The sequence below is a fragment of the Phyllostomus discolor genome, chromosome 13 (assembly GCF_004126475.2).
Source record: "Phyllostomus discolor isolate MPI-MPIP mPhyDis1 chromosome 13, mPhyDis1.pri.v3, whole genome shotgun sequence".
NCBI lineage: Eukaryota > Metazoa > Chordata > Mammalia > Chiroptera > Phyllostomidae > Phyllostomus > Phyllostomus discolor.
The window spans coordinates 43,128,372-43,148,383 of NC_040915.2; the positions used below are offsets into that span (position 1 = coordinate 43,128,372).

At 67.2% G+C, this 20,012-nt stretch overlaps 1 protein-coding gene across 10 annotated transcripts in view; it reads left to right on the forward strand.

Moving 5' to 3' along the window:
• The window catches only part of NCOR2 (nuclear receptor corepressor 2), a 151,634-nt gene that overhangs the window by 16,685 nt on the left and 114,937 nt on the right, over positions 1 to 20,012 (forward strand). For all 10 annotated transcript variants that reach the window (XM_036014359.1, XM_036014360.1, XM_036014361.1 and 7 more), the window contains exon 2: positions 3,137 to 3,182. The gene's annotated coding sequence lies outside the window, so the exon portion shown is untranslated. The remainder of the gene's footprint in view (positions 1 to 3,136; positions 3,183 to 20,012) is intronic.

Below are 20,012 nucleotides of genomic sequence, written 5' to 3' on the forward strand. Positions count from 1 at the left end.
GGGCGGCTGGGTGCACATTTCAGCTGTGGGAAGGACCCGGGTGAGGTCTCCTGCCTCACTGTCCCCCCCCCCCCCCGCCCGTCTGCAAAACTGGTGGGTGGTGAGGGGGAGCGATCAGAGGGACTGGCACCTCGGGTGGGCGTGAGAGTTAGATCCCTTAATTAGCGTTGAAGGGCTTAGCATTGTGCCCAGCACAGAGAACCCCTCGGGAGGGAGTCCCAGGCCCCGGCGGGCTGCCGTTCCGGTGGCGGACAGACAGGTGGACGGACAGATGGCTTCTCAGCTCTGCCGCCTGCACAGGCGTGGGGGCGAAGCCCTCCCCCGGCCCTCCCGCCCGGCCTGTGCCTGGCCTGGCGCCCGGCGGCCCCCCTGCCTCCCGCAGCGGTCGATATCCCAGCTCCTTCCTGGCGTCTAATTGCTCCTGGCGGCCGCTGTCTCTGCAGACCGTCCGGCCTGCGTCCCGCACCCCGCAGCGGGGAGCTGGGGGTGGGGGGGGCCACGTGGGGGTGGGGGCGGGGGATGGTGGGGTTGCCGAGGGCAGACGGATGCCTGGGCTCTGCCCCATGCCTCCCTGGCCGTGCGATCCTGGGCGGGTTCCACCCCCTTGTCTGACCCAGGGTCGGGTCAGGACAGTGCCCGGCGAGCAGGAGCTCAGGGCCACCCAGGGTCCGGCCGGGGCTGTGCACAAGGGGGGCTGTTCTTGTTGTGAGGACTGGCACCAGGGCACACCTCTCTGGGAGCCCGGACGGATGGACTTGGGTCTGGGGGTGTTCCTCAGGCCCCCCCCCCCCCCGACAGTGTGCCTCAGCATCACACCGGCCGGCCCTCTCTCTCGGCCCCGTCACCTCAGTCCCGCCCACGCCGCCCTGCCACTGGCGGGGGTCAGACCTCAGTGAACCCCGTAACCGCCTCCCTGGCAGCATCAAGGGGAGCCTGCGTGGGGCTGGGCATGCCTCTGCTGTTGCTGGTCGCTGGGGAAGGAGAGTGACGTCCTGGTGTCATTTAAACGGAAGTCTGCCTCCCTCCCAGCCCGGCTGTGTGGGCCGCCCTCTGCCGCAGTGACCGGGTGGGCGGCACCTGGCCCCAGGGACACGGAGCGTCCCCTGGTCCCCGGGGTGAAGAGATGAGCCAGATGGCTGAGTGAGGGGACAGTGTCAGGCCCTCCCCCGCCTCCAGTGCCTGAAGTCCCCCAATCCAACCTGCTGTCGCTTCCGGAAGCGAGGACCCCCCCTTGGAGGCCCAGTGCCCGGATCTTTTGGGGCCCGGCGTCCTGCTTAGGGTTGTGCAGAGCACGCCTGGCGGCTTGCTCCTCCTGGCCTGGCGCGGTTCACCCTGCGGCCGTGGCTGCCACGTGGGAGCTCACGTGGGTGTCACTTCCCTTTCTTCAAACTGGCAGGCATCGCGCTGGGCCCCTGGTGGTTTTGTAGAAGCTGACCTGATCTGACCCCACGGAGCGTTTGGGGGGGAAGGCGGGGCCGCAGGAAATCCCCTCCGGCCTGAGCAGCGTTGGAAGGGGCAGGCCTTGGAGACCGCCCAGGGGCGCGGGCCCATTTTCTGGGTGGGAAGACGGAGCTCGGAGGGACCTGGGGGCTTGCCCAGGGTCACGACCACCGTCCCGTCCGTGGAAGAGCTGGGACTGCTGTGTCCAGGTGCTCCAAATCTCTCAGGTGCTCTGCTCACTGTGCGGGTTTTGGACTCGTTTTTGGTGCAGACGCTAAGACAGCACAGAAGGCCAAAACGCACAGGGCGCGGGTGAATGAATAGTTATTATTTGGGGGACGCCGATGGCCGCCTGCCCGCTTCTCCCCAGACGCGGTCGGCGTCCTCACCTTGTGGCAGCCCCCTCTGTGGGATGTGGGGCTCGGGCCTCCCCAGAATCACACAAGCGGCACCCCGGGGTGTGCAGCCGGGAGCCCGGCGTGTGCGCCCAGCCCGAGTCTGGCCGTCCTCTGGGTGGCCGTGTGTCTCCGCGGTTCGTCCCTGTCACGGCGCAGCGCCCGCGGTGCGGATGGGGCCACCACCGCCTGTCCCTCATCTGCTGACGGACAGTCCGACTGTCCCTGGGCTCGTTGCGATGGTGGGGAGCGCTGTCACACACACTCACGTGCGTGTCTTGTGTGTGGACACAGGCTTCCGTTTCCCCCGGGGCGGGGGGACACCCACCCGGGAGTGGGGTGGCTGGGGCACGTGGTCCCCAGGCGGGGGGTTTCACACAATAAGAAACCGCCAGCCTGCTTCCCGAAGCCGGGCTCCCCGCCCGGCACCCCACTTGCCGGGCCCATGTTCTCGCTGACACCTGGGACTGTCAGTCCCCTCCTGCAGCGCCACGCCCACGAGGTCCCCACTCCCTGCCGATTCCGGTGCCGGGCATCTTCCGTGCTCCTTGTCCACCAGTTGGTGGGGCTACTTCTCGAAGTGCTATGGAGCCTTCCCCCCATTTTCCTTCTCTTTTTTGCATCCTCACGTGAGGATATGTCTTTGTGGACTTTAGGGACAGGAAGGGTGTGGTGGGGAGAGAGGGGGAGAAACATTGGCGAGTTGCCTCTCGCCCACGCCCTGACAGGGGGTCATACCCGCAGCCTAGGCTGTGCCCCGACGGGGATCGAACCTGCAGCCGCTGGGCATACAGGCCGACGCTCCGACCCACTGAGCGGCCCGGCCAGGGCTCCCCCATTTGTGTATCGGCCGCTGGCTCTTCTTACTGTGGGCTCGGCATTCCGGACGTAGGTGTCGTCATCGTGCTGGTTCTGGCTTTGGACGGAGACCCGGAGACGCTTGAATGGGAGTAGTGGGCCTACCCTTGTGGGGGCCACTTCCTCTCTTGTTCGTGGCGTGCTCTGGGAAGTTCACCGAGGGGCTTCACGGGGACACTGCGCCCCTCGCTGGCCCGACCCGTGTGAGGGCCACCTCTGTGGCCCCTCGGTCTGGCTCGGACGCCCAGCCCTGGGCCGGGGGCGTGACACTGATTCTTGGAGCCCGCCGACAGCTGGGCGGTGCCTGCCTCTCGGGTCGTCCTGGAGACACGGGTGCCAGGCCCGCGGGCCTCCCGTCTCCGCCCCCACGGCGAGGTGGGCCTGTCGGAGCCCCAGGGTGGAGGGTGCGCTCTCGACTCACGAGACCCCCGTTTTCCCCGCAGGCCCCTGGAGTCTCGGAGGACACGGCGTTGCTGGTGGCCGTCTCTGGTAGGTTCACATCTGTCCCTGTGCCTTGCTGTCTCTGGCAGGTCCGAGGGGCCTTCTCATGGCCGGGTGGGGGGGAGGGGCGGGAGCAGCCCGAGAGCCGGGCTCCACCTGGCGGGTGTGGTGGGGGGCTCTGGCGGGGGCTCAGGGGGACCGTGCAGGTTGGGGTCTGGCACCCGGAGTTGCCCAGGGTGGGAACGGCCGGAGGAGCTTGTGGCACGTGCCCCCCCCCGGGGAGGGGGTATTTCCTGGCCAAGGGCAGTGATTTTCGGACGAGGCCCAAGAGAAAGGGTGGGGTGGTCCCTGGTGGTGTCGGGGGGGGATGTGGACTTCCTCCTTCCTGGGGGCTCTGTGCTCTGAGGGTGGGCTGCAGACCTGGGGGTGGCCGGGACCGTGCAAGGGCCCTCCTGTCGGGGTGGCTGGCGTTGGGGGACGCACGCGGGTGGACCGCCTGTGCACCCGCCTCACGGTCACTGGCTCTGGCGTGAGAGGAGGCGGCCTGGGAGCCTGGCCTGGCGCTGCCCCTTTCACTCGGGGTCCCCAGGCCAGCCACTCCCTCTCTCGGTGCCTCCACATCCCCCTCTGTCAGTGCAGGGGTGACAGTGCCCCCTCCAAGGGCTGCCGCGAGCGGCACCTGGCCCCGTGAGTGCTCAGCAAGCTATTAGTCAGAGTGAGTGCTTGTCACGTGTCACCCCGTTGGGTGACCCTTAGAGCAGTTCTTTCGAGCGGGCTGCTGTCCTCGCTTTACAAGTGGTGACACCGAGAGGCACAGGTGCATCGTCACCTGTCCCGTCTCCCGACTGGAAGGACGTGGCTGGGACTGTAGCCCCGTGACTGTTTCAGGGACCCCGGTGGCAGCCAGGGTGGGGGGTGTCAGGGAGGGGGCGGCAGTCGGGTGTGGCTCGGCAAGGCTTGGAGGCGGGGATCCAGCCATCAGCCGGGCCGGCGTGTGGTGTCTCTTACTTTGTCCCGCTTTACCCGGGAGCAGCCCGGTGTGTCCCAGCGGGGGCTCTGGAGCCGGCTGCTGAGTGCCGGTCCCTGGCTGCCGGTCCCTGGCTGCCACCCCCCCTTGGTTGGGACCACAGTGCGGAGGGCACTCGGGATGAGTTCTGGTCCTGGTTCCTGGGCCGGTGTCCTGGGTTCCCGGGGAGGTTCCGCCACAGGCATGCTTCTCACAGGCTGGGGTGCAAACCCCTGGGAGCTGAGACACGGCCGTGCCTCAGTTTCCTCATCTGTCAAATGGGCCCCCTCGCTGGGTGCACAGTGGTCACTCGGCACGGTCTGGGTCAGGACAGACCGCTGTCAGATTTCAGTCCTCTTCCGAGATGTTCATTCACAGCGCGGTGATTTCTAAAGCACCTACTGTGTGCCAGGCCCTGTTCTGAGCGCCGTGAATGGGAAGGACAAACCCCCATCCTCGCTGGGCAGACGGGAAGTTCTGGGGTGTGAGACCAGCAGAGGGGGCTTGGGGAGCGTGGCTGGGCTGGGGGCTGCAGTTTTGAGTGGGGGTGGGCAGGCTGGGCTTCCCTGGCCAGGGGGCACTTCAGCAGACACCTGCAGGAGGGAAGGACAGGGGTGTGCGGGCCTGTGGGGGGGGGTCTCAGAGAGGGGACAGCCCGTGCAAAGGCCCGGGGCTGTGGGAACGGCCGGTTCCTTTGTAGGAGTTGGCAGGATTGGGGGGCGGGCAGGCCTCTCCCCTTGGTCCCTGACCCTCTGGGGCCCCAGGAGCCAGGACCAGGGAGGAACAGCCTTGGAGGCTCCTGCTTCCTGAGCCTGTGGTGGGCGGGGCCCTGTGGTGGCCTTCACCTTGGAGGTGGGAGCCTGGGCAACACCAGCGGCATCGGGGGGGTCCCTCCAGACGGTCTGCCCAAGTTCTCCCCCTGGTGTGCTTGGTGCCTTTGACGTTGGGAGGAAGGTGGCCTTGCCCTGGTGTTTTGCCTTCCTCCTCCTCCTCCTCCTCCTCCTCTTCCCCCCACCCCCACCGGCCCTCCATCGGTCCCCAGGCCTAATGGGGAGCCTTCCTCCAGGGCTGAGTTATCTGCTTGTCATACCAGGACCCACCCGAGGACGATAAAAGGGCTTTTTGTCTGCCAGCACTTAGCTGCCTCCTCCGGGGCGATCCATCACCTCTGAGGGCGAGGGGGGGAGGGGGGGGCAGGCGGAGGGGGCAGGGCCCCCCCCCAATGCTCCCAGGAGCTCCCGCAGCCCAGAGAGGAGGCTCGCCCAGGGAGGGGCAGCCGGAGGGACGCTGACCCCTGCTCTCCCTCCAGCTGAGGGCAGCTTGTGCGGCCTTTCTGGGCCCTCGTCACCTGGGGCGGCCTGGAGGCCGGGGCAGGGAGGCAGGGGCAGGGGGACAGGGCCGGGGGGACGAGGGCCAGCAGTAGCAGCAGCCCACACTCGGGCACTCACAGGGCCTGAGCCCTTCTCAGCGCTGCGGGGGACCAGGCCGGTGGGTCCTCAGCGCTGCCTCGAGGCGGGGGGCACCTGCCGTTGTCCCCACTGCATAAATGATGCCCGGGGTGGGTGGGGGGGGGGATGTCCCCAGGTGTGCGCGTGGCGGAGGGAGAAGTGGATCCCGGCACTTGCTCTGGAAGGGACCCTTTGCGCTGGAGTGGTTCCTGCAGGAGGAGGCGTTTGGGTCCCCCGGAGCCAGGAGTGGACGTGGGTGCTGGGCGGGGAGCAGCGTGAGGTCGGATGCGGGTGGGGGCCCACAGCGGAGGGGGCTGGGGCCCAGGCTCTCTGGGCTGCCCGAGCAGGTGGGAAGGCCAGGACCAGGCAGACAGGTGTGTGTGTGGGGGGGCTCACACCCCTGTGGGCTGTTAGTCCCCTGGGCAGTGGGCCCCTCGTTGGATGGGGCCCTGGTCCCCCACGGGGAGGAGGAGGAGGAAGACAGCCCGCGAGGGTCCCTTTCCTTCCAGCTCAGGAGGCTCAGCTCCAGGCGGCTTGTCCTCCCCTCCCCCACCGCTCCCTCCTCCTCCCCCCTCCCCTCTCCTTCCCACAACCCCCTCCCTCTCCCCACAGGCCACCCTCAAATGACAGCAATTACTGGTGCCCCCGTGGCGTGGTGGCCGGCGGGCTGGGAGGACAAGGCTGACAGTCGAGCGAGTCTGCCCGCGGCTGGCCCGCTAACCGGGCCCGGGGGACGCCCCCGCCCCCTGCCACAGCTCCTCCGAACAGCCTGCCCACCCCGTCCCTCCCGGGGCGCGGGACCTGCCCTCCGCCAGGCAGACACGCCCCGCCGCCCTCTCGTTATTATCTGTCTCTCGTAAGTGGGTGGGCTCTGGGGTGACCCTCATCATACCTCATGTCCTCCCCTTAGGCCTGGTGACCTCCCAGGGCCCACTGTGCCCCCCTTGGGACAGACCCCTCCCCTGGCGCCCGCAGTAATGAGGCCCCTGCTGTATGCCCGGGCCTGCAGCCAGCCGGCGCTCCCCCTCAGCTCCCTGCACAGTCACTCTCGCAGGAGCGTGCTATTTATAACCCGCCTTTGTGGACGGGGACCTTGACGGGCAGGGAGGCGAGCCCTGACCTTCCTGGTCCAGCACTCGCGCATCGGGGGCTTGGGGAACTCGAGGGCCCGAGACAGGCCCCGCAGACCTGGCCTGGACGTGGGGAACCAGTCCCCGGGCCCCGGGTCGGGTTAGGGGTGCTCCTCTACACCTGCTTATTTTCCTGTTCTCGTTAGAAAAAAAACCAACTTATGGGGATGTGTTTAACCTGTAATAAGCCTCACCCATGAGCCCTGACTGGTGTGGCTCAGTGGGCTGAGCGCCGGCCTGTGAACGTAAGGGTCACTGGTTCGATTCCCTGTCAGGGCACAGGCCTGGGTTGCGGGCCAGGTCCCCGGTAGGGGGCGCGTGAGAAACAACCACACACGGATGTTTCTCTCCCTCTCTTTCTCCCCTCTTCCCTTCTCTCTATAAATAAGTAAATACTCTTTTAAAAAAAGACTTAACAGGACTCACGCATGAGCTTTGACAAACGGTAACAACCACCAGTCACTGTGGAGTGTTCCCATCACCCCCAAGAGAACCCCCGCCCCCCACCAGAAGCCCCCACGGTCCCGTCGTCGAATCATCTAGGTTTTTGTAGCAGAATTACAAAGCATGTACTCGGGGTGCACTTTTTTTTTTTTTTAATTTTTTAGAGAGGGAAGGGAGGGAGATAGAGAGAGAGAGAGAGAGAGAGAGAGAGAAACATCAATGTGCGGTTGCTGGGGGTTATGGCCTGCAACCCAGGCATGTGCCTTGACTGGGAATCGAACCTGGGACACTTTGGTTCCCAGCCCGCGCTCAATCCACTGAGCTACGCCAGCTAGGGCGGGGTGCACTTTTTGTGCTGCGCTTCCTTCTCTCCGCGTGTTTTTGAGACCCACCACCTGTGTCGGTGCACGCATCGACAGTTTATTATTTTTTATCTCCACGTAACCCTCCCCGGCGGGAACGTACCCCAGTTGGTCCACCCGTTCCTGAGGGGGTGGCCCTTTCGGCGTTTTCCAGTTTTGAGCTCTGACGAATCAAACTAGAAAGTCTTCGTGCCCCTCGTTGGTTTCTCTTGCCGTGTCGCGTGGGCCGAGGGCCGTGCGTGGCCCTGGGTGGCGGCAGTTGGGGGTCGGTGTCAGCTGGCGGGGGGGGGGGGGGGGGGTGTTAACACTCCCATTTTACAGACGAGGCGACCGAGGCTCTGGCAGGGCAAGCTTCGTACCTGAAGCCGTTGCGCCGGTGTCGCGTGCTCTCTGTCGTTCCCCGGGTTGGGGGGTGCCAGTCTCTGGTCGCTGTGACGCGTGTGCTGGTCCCGAGGGTCACGCCGGGTCTCCTCTGCGGGGGGGGGGGGGGGGTCGTCGAGGGTGTGAAGGAGGGTCCGCAGTGCTGGGCGGAGTCTCGCGGAGGGGGCGGGGCTGTTTCAGGGGGCGGGACCAGCGGGAGCCCGGGAATGGGGGAGGGGACAGAAGACGCGGCCTCCCCCCCCTCCTTCCCTCGCCCGAGGAGTGTTAGCTAAGACGACTTTTCAGGGAAGGAGGCCCGCAAATTAAATAAGCAATCCTGTAAATAAATAAGTAACGAAGTTAGTGGGGTGCCTAATTACATCGAGTTCATAATTACGGATGGATGCCTGCCCGAGGAGGGTGCTCGTGTCTCATCCCCGGCTCTGACGCGCGTCTCCTCCCCTCTGGCGGTGACCCCCGCCCCCAGCCGCGGGGCGGAGCGGGGCGCTGCCTGTCGGGGGCGGCCCGGCGGGCCCCCGGGGTCTGGGGGGCCTTGTCTTGGGCCCTGCAGTCGGGGTTCTAAACCCGCCTGAGGCTTGAAACGGTCACCAGTGCCGGCAGCGGTAGCAGCGACAGTTCCTAATAGTAATTGTCCCTCCCTCTACGTGGTACGATGTACCTAATCTCCCAGAATCCCTCGAGAAGGAGGGATTGTTACTGTCGCCACTCCGTGGGAAACTGGGGAGCAGGGAAGTGCAGTGACCTGCCTGAGGTCACACGGGGTGGGGGGGGCAGTGCCCCAGGCTGCCTGCCCCCGAGGCCACGCCCTTTTTCCTGCCCACCCACCCTGCAGCTCCCTGCTGAGCCTGCCTACCTGCCCCGACTGGTGCCGGGACGAGGGTCTGTGCGTTTCTGGATGAGCTGGGGGACGGGCTATCGTAGGGCGGCAGCTCACAGCCTGGTCCGTCCACGGTTGCCGTGCAGAACCCCACACTGGTGCTCCCCGTAGTTGGTCCCTGGGCAACCCCGTGTGAGGAGTGAGAGTCGTTTCCTTCCCGGTCTCTCCTCTCTCTGTCGGTGGCTGGGCCCTGACAGATCTTGGGGCATGCCCTCCTGGTCCTGCCCGTGGCACTGCGAGCAGGGTCGTTAGACCCATTTTCCAGACGAGGAAACTGAGGGTCGGGGCGGTGGGTGGAGCGGCTCAGCGAGGTCACGGCCCATGGTGGCGGTGCTGGCGTTCGAACCTGCCCTCAGCACAGGGTTCGGGGAGTGGAGGCCACTCCGGGCCCCCGGTGTGCGTGTCGGGGTGGGGGGTGGCGCCGCCTCTCCGTCCGGGAAGTGGGCAGGCCGTGCGAGCCACAGGCTGGCTGTGCCCAGGTCCGGGCTGTGGTGGTGACCTCAGCTAGCTTGACTGGCAAGCCTGGCTGGCTGGCTGGCTGTCCGGGGGTCGTGGTGGGCGGTGGGGCAGAGGAGAGGCCAGCTGGACCCACCTCATTTTGGGGTCAGGAAGGATGAAGGTGACTGGGGTCGGGGTTGCTCTCACGTGCCGCCCACGTGAACCCCAGGTCCCCAGCCAGATGGAAAAGCTGGACATTGCCCACGCCTTTGAGGAGTTCAGCGTCCCGAGAGAGAGTGTCGGTTCAACAAGTGCTACCCAGGGCGGGGAAGGCTGTGGGGACAGAGTTCAGGTCGCTGGAGCGTGACCAGATTGGAATCTGTGCTCGGGGCAGGCGTCCGTGGCCCAGTGTGGGTGAAGGTCAGACCCGGGGTGATCAGTTAGGACTCCCAGGTCGTGGCGGAAACATACTCAGGCAGGTTCAGGCCACGAGGGGAAATTTGCGCATGATGGCAAAGTCCAGGGAGGACAAGTTCAGGCACGGCTGGATCCAGGAGCTTAAACCTTGCCTTGGGGAGAGCCTGCAGGGGCCGTGTTCTCAGGCAGGTTCTCGTGTCACCAGCTCCACCAGCCAAGGTGAAGCAGACTCCCCTCTCTCCTGTCCGTGTGCCTTGAACTTGTTCATCTGTCTTCAACAGCCGGGGCAGGAGGCCAGGGTCGGGGGAAGGGGTGTCCCAAACTCAGACACAGTTGCGGAAAGGCATGAGGCAGAAGGGAGGGGTGAGGATTGTGACTAACTGGCGTGCTGAATGTTCTGACTATTTTTCCCCCAAGAGAGGCCGAAATCTGGACTTTATAAGCAATGTCCTGATTTTTTAAAAAAACGCGTGTGTGTTAGAAAGAGCTTCCTTGTTGGCCACAGCTGGCTGTCATCATTTTGTGGCCTCTGTTCTTAGCTGTGACTTTTATCCGAAAGTATTTTGCCTTCTGTTGTCTGGGCAGAATGTCCCATGGAATGTCCCAGAAGGTCCCAAGGCTTGGGAAGTCACATTCAACGCCCCTGGAGAGGCCCTTTCCCAAACACTGGGCCCAGGGCCCCCCCTCTGGCCCCCTCGATGTCTCAGAGAGTCCTCCAGGGTGCCTGAGGTCTCCTGGGAGTAAGCGAGCCTTGCGGTTAGTGATGCAGGCCCAGGTGCCGCATTCCCCGGGTTCAGGCCCTGCTGTTCCTCCTGGGTGCCCCTGGGCAAGGCACGCCACGGCTCCGTGCCTCGGGTCCCCCGTCTGTAATGGGGGAGGGGGGGTGGGATTGTTGGGAGGCCTGAGGGGCCTGGGTGAAGTCTGCCCCCAGTCCAGTGCCTGCCCCTGGGCTGCGTGTGTGGGGGTCTGCCTGGTAAAATTGCCCTTTCCTCGTAGGGTCCCGGGACCCAGCCGGTGGCATTGGCCAGGGGCGTTCCCCGGACACCTCCTCCTTCCTCTGCCGCTCCCCCCCCCCAGGGGTGGGCTCCTGAGGCCTCAGGGCAGGCAGCTGCCGCCCCTGCCCGGCCACACCGGCCGGTGCTCTGCAGCGGGCTCTGCCTGCTCTCAGCTCAGAGTGGCCGCGAGTGGGGGCGGCCCTTTCAGAATAAAAACAGCCCAGCCCTGGCTGGCGTAGCTCAGTGGATTGAGCGCGAGTTGCAAACCAGGCATCGCAGGTTCGATTCCCAGTCAGGGCACACGCCTGGGTTGCAGGCCGTAACCCCCAGCAACTGCACATGGATGTTTCTCTCTCTCTCTCTCTCTCTTTCCCTTTCCTCTCTAAAAATAAATAAATAAAATCTTTAAAAAAACAAAGACAGCTGGAAGGACAGTGTGCTGGCCCTGGCCACCAACATGGACACTTCGGTGCCCAGGTGGAGGCATGGGGAAGGCAGGGTGCATTTGGGTCCAGGATGTCTCCATGCCGGGTTAAGGTCATGGCCTGTGGAGCTCCTGGTCAAGGGTGCGCTTTCCTGCAAGCCCCCCGTGGGCAGCTCCCGGCTGCCCCTCGTATGGAAGGGGATCTGGGGTCTGTTCGTGGCGGCTCAGGCGGGAGAGGGCCGGGCACAGGGGTGGGGGGAGGGGCTCCCTAAGGTGTTCAGGTGTCTCCCCACAACCTGTCGCCTGGCTCCCCAGAATCCTGAGGAGAGGGGAGGAGAGGGGTCAGGCACGGCTGGAGCGTTCTGCACCCCGAATCTTGGAGAATCTTGATGAATTGTGTGGCAGGCGGCTGAGTTGTGGCCCCAAAGGGTTTGTCTGCTTGGAACCGGGCATGTGACCTTGTGTGGACCCAGGGTCTGGGCAGATGAGGTCAAGTTAAGGACGGAGGTAAGATCCTCCAAGATCACCACGATGGGCCCTAACTTTGGTGACCACGGTGGGGGGGGGGAGGCCCATGCGACCCGTGCCCCAGGCAGAGGTGGGAGTGATGGGTCCAGGAGCCCAGGAGCCGCTGGGGGGGGGGCACTGGGAGCTGGAGGAGGCAGGAGGGACCCTCCTGTAGAAACTCCGAAGGGCGGTCACCCCAGCCGCCCCCGCGATGCCGAGCCGCTGGCCTCCAGGGCGGTCAGAGAACAAACTGCGGAGTTTTAAGCCCCCCTGGTCTGGGGTTGCTTGTGTGAGCCGCCCCGGGACACGGATGCAGCTGTGGATGTTACGTTAACAACACTTGAGATTTCAAGACCTGTTTGTGGCCCCGGGGCCTAGGTGACCTGGAGCTTGTGACCCGGTGGACGGTCCCGGCCACACGCTGCCGTGGCTCGCCCGTCCCGGCTGTTCCGGAACTCCCCTCGGGGCCTTCGTCCGGGCTGTGTCTCCACGCGGGACCCGGCTCCCGGGAGGTTTCCACACCGAGTCCCTCGCTCCTCCCGGGCCACTGTGGACCGTCCCGGCCCCAGGAGCCACCTGTCCACAGCGGGGTCGCTGCTTGAATTCCATCCCGTCTGTGTCTCCTGTTGACTCGCTCACCTCCTTCAGGTCAGCCCCTCGGGGCAGGCCGCCGTGTCTCGTTCCGGCTGTGTCCCCCGAGCCCAGTGCATACAGTCGGTGCCCAGTAAGTGCGCAGTGTCTGCCGGCTCCAGGCCTGGGGTCAGGGGCTCTGGCCAGCGGGAAGGCAGACACTGTCTCTCAGGAAGGCAGTGACCTGGGCGGGGGAACGGGGGTCACTCAACCAAACCATCTGTTTTCCTGTGGATCACGTAAAATCAGCTGCTTGTAAGTGAGCGACTCGTGAGTTTTTAGTACGTTTGGTCACAGTGTCGCACAGCCTCCGTCTCCGCCTAGTTATCACCTGTGTTCGTCACCCCAGGAGGAAACCCTGTCCCCGGGAGTGGCCCCCTCCGTTCCCCAGCCCGGCCAGCACCAACCCGCTTTCTGTCCCCGTGGCTCTGCCTCTTCGGGACATTCCCGTCCACGGAATCCCCCCCACCCTGTGTGGCCTCCGTGGCCGGCGTCCCTCCCTCAGCGCCGTGTTTTCGAGGACCGTCCACTGGCAGCAGCGGTCACGGCCGAGGCGCGTCCTGTGGGGCGGCGTGTGTCCACAAAAAGCGTCTCCTAAGTGGCCTTTCAGATGGGGAAACTGAGGCAGTGTGGAGAGGGCGTGGCCACCTATCTGCCTAGGTCTCAGGGCGCTGGGGGGCAGGGCAGAGGAGCAGGAGGTGAAACCAGGAGACGTGTCCAGTGCCCTGTCTCTCTCTCCCCCCGTGTCCCCTGGCCCCTGAGTCCAGCCTGATATCCGTGCTGGTCAGGAAGTCTGGTTAGGCAGCGGCAGCCGCCCTCGGAGGGAGCACACTAGGATCCCGTCCACTTGGGGCTGGATGCCAAACGGGAGCTGGGCGGAGGGTCCTCTCTAGTCACTGGAGCCCCCCTCCCCGCCCCCGCAGGCACGGTTTGTGGGGACCCCAAGAGAGGCAGGGGACGGGAAAACCCGCATTTCCCGCTGAGCGGACCGAGGCGGGGCCTCGACGGGGACCACTCCGTCTAAGGAACCCTCTCCTCTTGGAGCCCCCGGGCCTCCGCGTCCCCCATCAGAGCATGTCCTTTGACGCCGTCACCGACCTTTCCCACGGCCCCCAGAGCTTGGCCGGGCCGACGGGATTCGGGAGTGGCCTGCGGCACTGTCTGGCCGGGGCTCGCGGTGGGAGGCCCCGGGGTGGAGGGTGCTGGTGCGGGGCAGACGGCTGCATGCTGGTGCTGGCTCCGCGGGGAGGGCGCAGCTCCCGGTCTGTCTGGTCTCGGACGCTTTGCCTCCCTGGGAGGTCACTCGGCAACCCCCCCCAACCCCCCCATCCCCACTGCCCAGCTCCCTCCCGGGGAGACGAGAGAAGGGGCTGTGGAACGGCGCAGCCCAGCCCTAGCCTGCCCGGAGCACGAACAGCTCCGGGGGTTTGGATGTGGTTCCCGGGTTGCTGGGGCCAGTCTCCGCGAAGGTCCAGGTGCCGGCCGGCGTCCAGCTCCAACAGGAAGGGACGAGAGGAACCAGCGGCCTGCTCCCTGCCCGGGGTCGCTGGGGCCGGTCTGGCTCGTCCGGCTCCAGGGGCTCCAGCGGCTCTGGCGGGTCAGGGAGGGGGCCAGCCAGCAGGACGGTGCCCGGCGCTGCCGTCTAAAAACACGGCCTCCAGCCGCTCATGGACGTGTGTGCCTCGGTTTCCCCACCCAGGAGAAGAAGGCTCGGGGGGGAGGAAGGTCCCCGCCGTGGCTGCCGGGCAGGGGTTTCCTTGGGGAGAGCGGGAGGGGGGCTGATGACAGCTGACCCTCGAGTGGCCTCCGGGGCCTCTTCCCCGGTCACCTAGCGGCTGCTCGGGGCCTAGCTGCTGGTCCCGCGGCCGGAGACCTTGGTGGCTCGCGCAGACCCCGTCGACCCCAGGTTACCCCAGGTCCTCGGTGGCGTGGTGGGGGCCGGCCAGGTGTCCCCGTTCCCACCGCAGCCGCGTTCCCGCCGCTGAGCCTCTGGCCGTCTGCCTCTGTGTGTGTGTGTGGGGGGGGGGGGGCACCGAGCCGCACCCACCCCCCAAGGTGCTCTCCTGAGGGGGGAGGGGCCGACGGGCGAAGAGCCTCTGCGGTGCTGAGTGACAGTACCAGCCACTGCTCTTGCTGTCGCCCCTGGGAGCACCCCCAGTTCACGGAGGGGCTTGCCCAAAGCCCTTAAGAGCTGCCCCCAGCCCCACACACTTTCCGTTACTCCCTGACACCCCCCCGCTGCCCCCCAAAACCACTGCACTCGCCACCCCAGCCTGCTCCCGGCTTTGGCGACACCAGACTCGGTGCTGCCTCCAGGGCCCTGCCCTCGCTGCGTCTCCCGCAGGCGCTGCCCCGGGCAGGCGTCGCCGGGCCCCACTCCTGGCTGCGGGGGCGAGGGAGGGAGGCTGGAGACCACCGTGGGGACCCTCCGCACCCGGACAGGTGCTCACTGCCGCTCCGAGGACAGTGTGGGAAGCAAGGCTGCTGCGCCCGTCCGGCCCCGGACGGGACGCCGACACTCAGAGAGGCTCCGGCGGGCGTGACTCCCTGGGCCAGTCACAGCCAAGGTCCAGAGCCCTGGCTGGCTGACCACCGTGGCCTCCGGGCCGGCCCTTGTGTGCCTGGGGGGCGGGGCTGCATCTCCTCTCCCTCCGGGCCCGTCACCGGGATGACCCCTGTTCGGAATGCCAATGCGAGGGTCATGCTTGCTTTTCCCGGGAGGACAAGCACAGAGACGCTTTGAAGGCCCAGCTGCCCTCCGGCCACGTCACCCTGGAGACCGGCGGACGGGAGGGGACGGGGGCAGCGGCTCGGGTTCCGTGGCAGGCCCAGGCCAGAGGCGGCGGGCGGCCGGCAGGCCCGGGCTCCCGGGGCCGGGGCTGGGGGCGCTCCGGGGGGCCTTCCGGCTGGGAGGAAGCGGTCGCGGAGGGGAACTCGGGCCCAGAGCTCGCTCTCCCTGCCAGCGAGCGAGCGAGCGAGCAAGGGAACGGTGAAGAGGTTTTTCTCCCCGAGCTATAAAAAGGCCTCCCAGTGTTTCAGCTCCTGAGTGGCGGCTGGAAGCCCGCCAGGGTTACCATGGCGATGAGGAATTATTACTTACTGCCAAGGCTGGGAGAAAAGGCTCCTACTTTTGGCTCCTCCACAAGAGGAGTGGACTTATGTAATTCCCCGTGTTTGCAGGCCCGGGCGGCGGGCGGCGGGCGGGAGCGCGGACGCCTGACCCCGGTGGCGGCTCCGCTGCGGGGCGGGCGCCCGCGCACGGCTCGTCCCCGGTGGCCCGGCCGGCGGGCCTGTCTTGGTGGGGGGACGTCATCGCGTGGGGCCCGGGGGCCGCGGGCCCGGCCGCCCCGAGGGGAGCCCGTAGTCTCGCGGGAAGGCGGCAGGGCCGGAGGGGCCGCCCCCTCCCGGGGTCGGGCCTGCGGGGAGGATGGTTTGACGCCGGCCGCGGCGCGTCTGCTGGAAGCCAGCGGCACGGGCTGTGTGCGCGCTCCGCTGCCCCGCCGCTGGCACGGTTCCTGGCCTTTCTTTTTTCTTTTCTTTTCTTTTCCTTTTTTTTTTTTTTTTTTTTTGTGGGAGAGTTACTTCAAGTTGTGTTGGGAGCTGACGTGAGTGGAAGGCTGGTCATGTGCTCGGTAAGAGAAGTTTCCAGCCCGGCGGTGGGCAGGCGGGCAGGGCGGGTGGGCGAGGACGCGGCCGCGGCTCACGGGCCAGATGGGACCGGGGCGGGGGATGCCTCTGGGGGTGCCCATGGTTCTCCCGGCCGGAGCCCCATCCTGCCCGGCGCGGTGGCCTTGGGCCGGGCTGCACGAACCTCGGGCTGCCGGCCTGATCGGACAGTGGGGCCACCTTGTCAGCTGAGGGGGTGGGTGCCCTGGGGGGGCAGCTCCCCTTGGCCGCTGTCCGTGGGAGGGGACGCGTGGGGTGGGCCGCCAGCACTGCTCTTCCGGGACCCCGGGCAGAGCCGAGGGTCTGGGTGGTCCCGGCCCCGGAGGTGGTCCCCGGGCCTCGGGTGTTGGGGGCGCAGCGGGGGAGGGGGCCAGGTGCAGGCCGCGCCGCGGCGTCCCTGGCGCCCGGCTCCCACCGCGGTGGCGCTTGGCCGGGCGCCCGTGTCTGGTTTGAAAGCAGCGCCACCGGCCCAGGCTTGCCCGGGCCCTGGCGGCCGGGAGCGGGTAAACATTGGAAAGTTGGGCGGGCTTCCCGCGCTCACAAGGAGCCCTCAGTGGCAAGCGGAGGGCCGAGGGCGCGACGTGTCCGGAGGTCTGGGCGGGCCAGGACTGGGGGAGGCGGCTGCCCGCCGCTCCTGGGGGCTCCAGCCTGGGCCCCGGAGGGTCTGGGTCCCCGGCCGGGCGGCCCGCCCGCCACGTCCCGGGGTGGAATCCCGGCTCCTTCCCCCTTCCTGCCCCGGGCGGCCTCGCCTCCCCCGTGTGAGACTAGTGTCCTCACCCGTAAGATGGGGCCCCAGTGGGGGTCCCACAGGCGTCAGGGGGCGTCACGGGAGCTGCGGCGCCTCCTGCTTCCTGCCTCACTCCCGGGCCGACAGCCGGGGCCGTGTCCTGGCCATGTGACCTGGGATGAGGCACTGTCCTCAGCCTCGGTTTTCCCATCTGACAAATGGACGTGCCATCTGTCCCCACCCCACAAGTTGCTGTGTGGCGTACAGAGGCCTGTGCATGCTGCCACCCCGCCCCTCACAGACAGTGCGAACTGGGGCAGGTCACGGGGTTTTGTGGAACCTCAGGTCCCTCCTCCGTGCGGCAGGAGCCTCCTGCAGGGATGTCTGGGGAAACTGGGACTGGTCCCCAGGGTGCTGCCCCGCTCAGCCGTGTCTGGGTGCCCCGGGCATGTAGGCCCAGGCTCAAGTTTAAGCCGGCCACGTCTGGGTCCCCCTTGCTGAGAACCCCTCCGTTTCAGAGACGTGGAAACCCCAGCCCGGACAGTTGGAGGTGGCCGGTCCCTGGACCGTCTGCATTTGGCCCAGGGCCAGGGGACCCCAGGGTCCCCCCAGCGCAGGACGTTTCTGTCCTGTCTGCCCCCCCAAACCTGCACCAGACACCTAGATTCGGCCCGCTGCGGTCTGGGGTCCGAGTGGGCAGGGCCAGCTCGCCCCTGAGGGCAGCGGCCGAGCCGTGCTGGTAAGTCACACCGGATGCCGGGCCGGTGGCCGGCTGGCTCAGGGCCTCTCCTTCGGGGCCCGCGGGAGCCACCTGGGAGTCCCCCTTGAGCGCAGGCTGCCCGCGCCGGCCGCCTGCCGTCTGGGTGTCCTCATTCCTCTCCAGGGGGCCCTGGGAAAGGCCCGCCCGGCCGAGGACCCCACGTGTGCCCCCGCGCTGTCCCCGAGTCCTTCGGGGGGCCGCCCCTGCTCGGCCCTGAGGGTCTCAGGGCTCGCGCTCCCCTTGCGGTGGGACCTTCCTGCTCCCGGTGCCGTCGCTGCGCCGACACGAGAAAGTGCGTGGGGCCGAACTCACACGTGTCCCCCGCCACGCGTGCGTGCCGCCCTCTGCCCAAGGCACCTGCTCCGAGGTCCTCCCGCCCTCCCCTCTCTCAGGCCCGAGAGAGGCCCTCCCCCACCCCCCGTGGCCACTCCCTGTCCCCTTGGCGTCGGCCCCACCTGGGACTTGCTGCAGGTTTACCCAGCACGTCCCCCCCAGGATTGCGTCCGTCTCGGTCACTGCTGTGCCTCCAGCGCTGGGCACGCGGCCATGCCTGACACGGTGCCCCCCCCAGGACTCGGGGCCTCTCGGGGGGCGCAGGTGCTCCCGCAGAGCGTCGGGTCGGCCGCACCTGCAAGGGCTTCGGCGGGGGGACTCCGGCCCCCGAGTCGGAATTCACGTCGTGCTCACCTCCCTCCCTTCCAGAACTTCCGCGGGGTGGGGCCGGGGGTCAAGAATGTGTTTTGGGGTACGCCTGGAGAACTAGGGTCTTTTGAAAAAGCTGTTGTGCATTTATTCGCTCAAGAATGCACCCCCGGAAATTTTCGTCTGCTTTTCCTGGATAAACTTAGAGAGGTCAGGCTCCTGAGTAAGGGAAGGGGGGGCCAGGGGAGGGGGCTGGGGGGGTGCAGGGGCGTCCGCTCCATGTACTGAGGACAGATGGAGTGTGACGAGTGCCCGCATCCCTGCATTCACTGAGTCCTCCTGCCAGCCCTGGACGAGGGCCCGAAGCACCCTCTCCCAGCGGGAGCCCAGAGAGGGTCAGCAGCGTGCCCGGAGACACACAGCCTCCGGCTTGCCCCTCGCGGGCGCTGTGCGCAGCTAAGGGCCGCTCCCGGGCCGGTGTCTCTGTGCCAGGCAATGACGCCCAGCGCCGTGAGCGGGTTCTTCTCTCGGATCCTGTGGCACCCCGACTCCAGGCAGTGGCTCAGCGGCAGAGGAGGCGGGACTCGAACCCAGGTGCTGGGGGGGCCGTCCGAGAGAGCCCTGTTCGTTCGGTCCTGCGCTGAGGCCCGGGCGCCCGCCCGCCCCTGCCGGGCCTGCAGTGAGTGGGTCTGTGCCCGCGGCTGGAGGCTGGAAGCTGGAGGCTGGAGGAGCCACCCCGCCTTCCGAGTCGGGCATTTGCATGACAATGAGCCCTTTGTCCCCGGGCGCAGCCTCCCTCCCAGGCTAATAACATAATTCCCGGCCTGTGAAGTCATAATGGGCCCTTTCTGCGCTGGGTGGGCGGCTGGGTGGGCCGGCGGCAGGGCAGGGCAGGGCTGGGGTCCACGGAGAGGTGGGGACCCCGGGGCCTGGGAGGTGGGCTGTGCTCGCCCGGACACGGGGAGCACGCAGAGACTCCGAGAAGTGTGCAGCCCCCACGCCGAGCCCCCCGGGCCCGGGAAGGGGCGAGTCTTGGCCGCGGGCCTGCTCCCCAGCGGCGTGGGCGTGAGAGTCCCCGTTTCCTGCGCTGCCCAGTGCCGCGCTGTGCGTCCGGCCCGCTCCCAGAAAGCAGCTCAGACCCCGGGCGTGTGGCTTCCGTCTCCGCGCCTCGTTCTCCACCTGCTCCGTGCGGAGTCTGCTGGGCCTGGGCCTCGGCCTCGGCCGGGGGGGTTGGGGGGGGCAGGCTGGGGCCGGTGGCCGGGAGCAGAGCCTGGCAGGGGAGGCTGCGGCCGGGTAGAGGCGGCCCCCAAAACACGGAGCACCTGTGACCACCTGGCCCTGGACGTGAGACCCGTCTTGAGACAAGGTCCCCGTGGGTGACCGGTGAGCCCCGGACACAGGGACCGGTGACCTCGGGAGAGACAAAGAGAAAGACGCAGGGGGCGGCCTTCTGAGGCCGGGCAGAGATCGGGGTGACGCGGTCATAAGCCGGGGGACGCCTGGAGCGGCCAGACGCTGGCGCGGGCAGGAGGAGGCCTCCCCTGGAGACTTGGGAGCAGCGAGAGGCCCCGGCAGCGGCTCCTGGGCCTGCCCAGGGTCCAGGACTGAGGACTCGGGGGTGGAAGCGAAAGGGACCGGTGGGGCTTCGTGGCCCTTCATGGCAGTGTGTGTCCTGCCGGGGTGGGGGTACACTGAGGGGTCCCTGGACAGCAGGCCCAGCCCCTCCCTCTGCTTGGTGAAGTTGGGGGTCCCCTCGGGGCTCCCCTCCAAGCTTTGGTTCTCCCGGGAGGGCGTCTCGCCTGTCACTGGCCGCCCCACTTCCTCGGGCTCCCTTGGGCCTTGCTGGCCCTCCTCGTGGCTCCTGGTGGCCCGTGGGCCGCCCGCCTGTCGCAGGCACAGGTCACATCCAGTGGCCCGTGGGCTGTGTGGGGGTGATTGACAGTTCAGGGTCATAGCCAGTATTTTTCAAATAAAAATTGTGAATTGAGAGGTGTCTCCCCGCTGGACTTGCTCCTCCTGAAAGA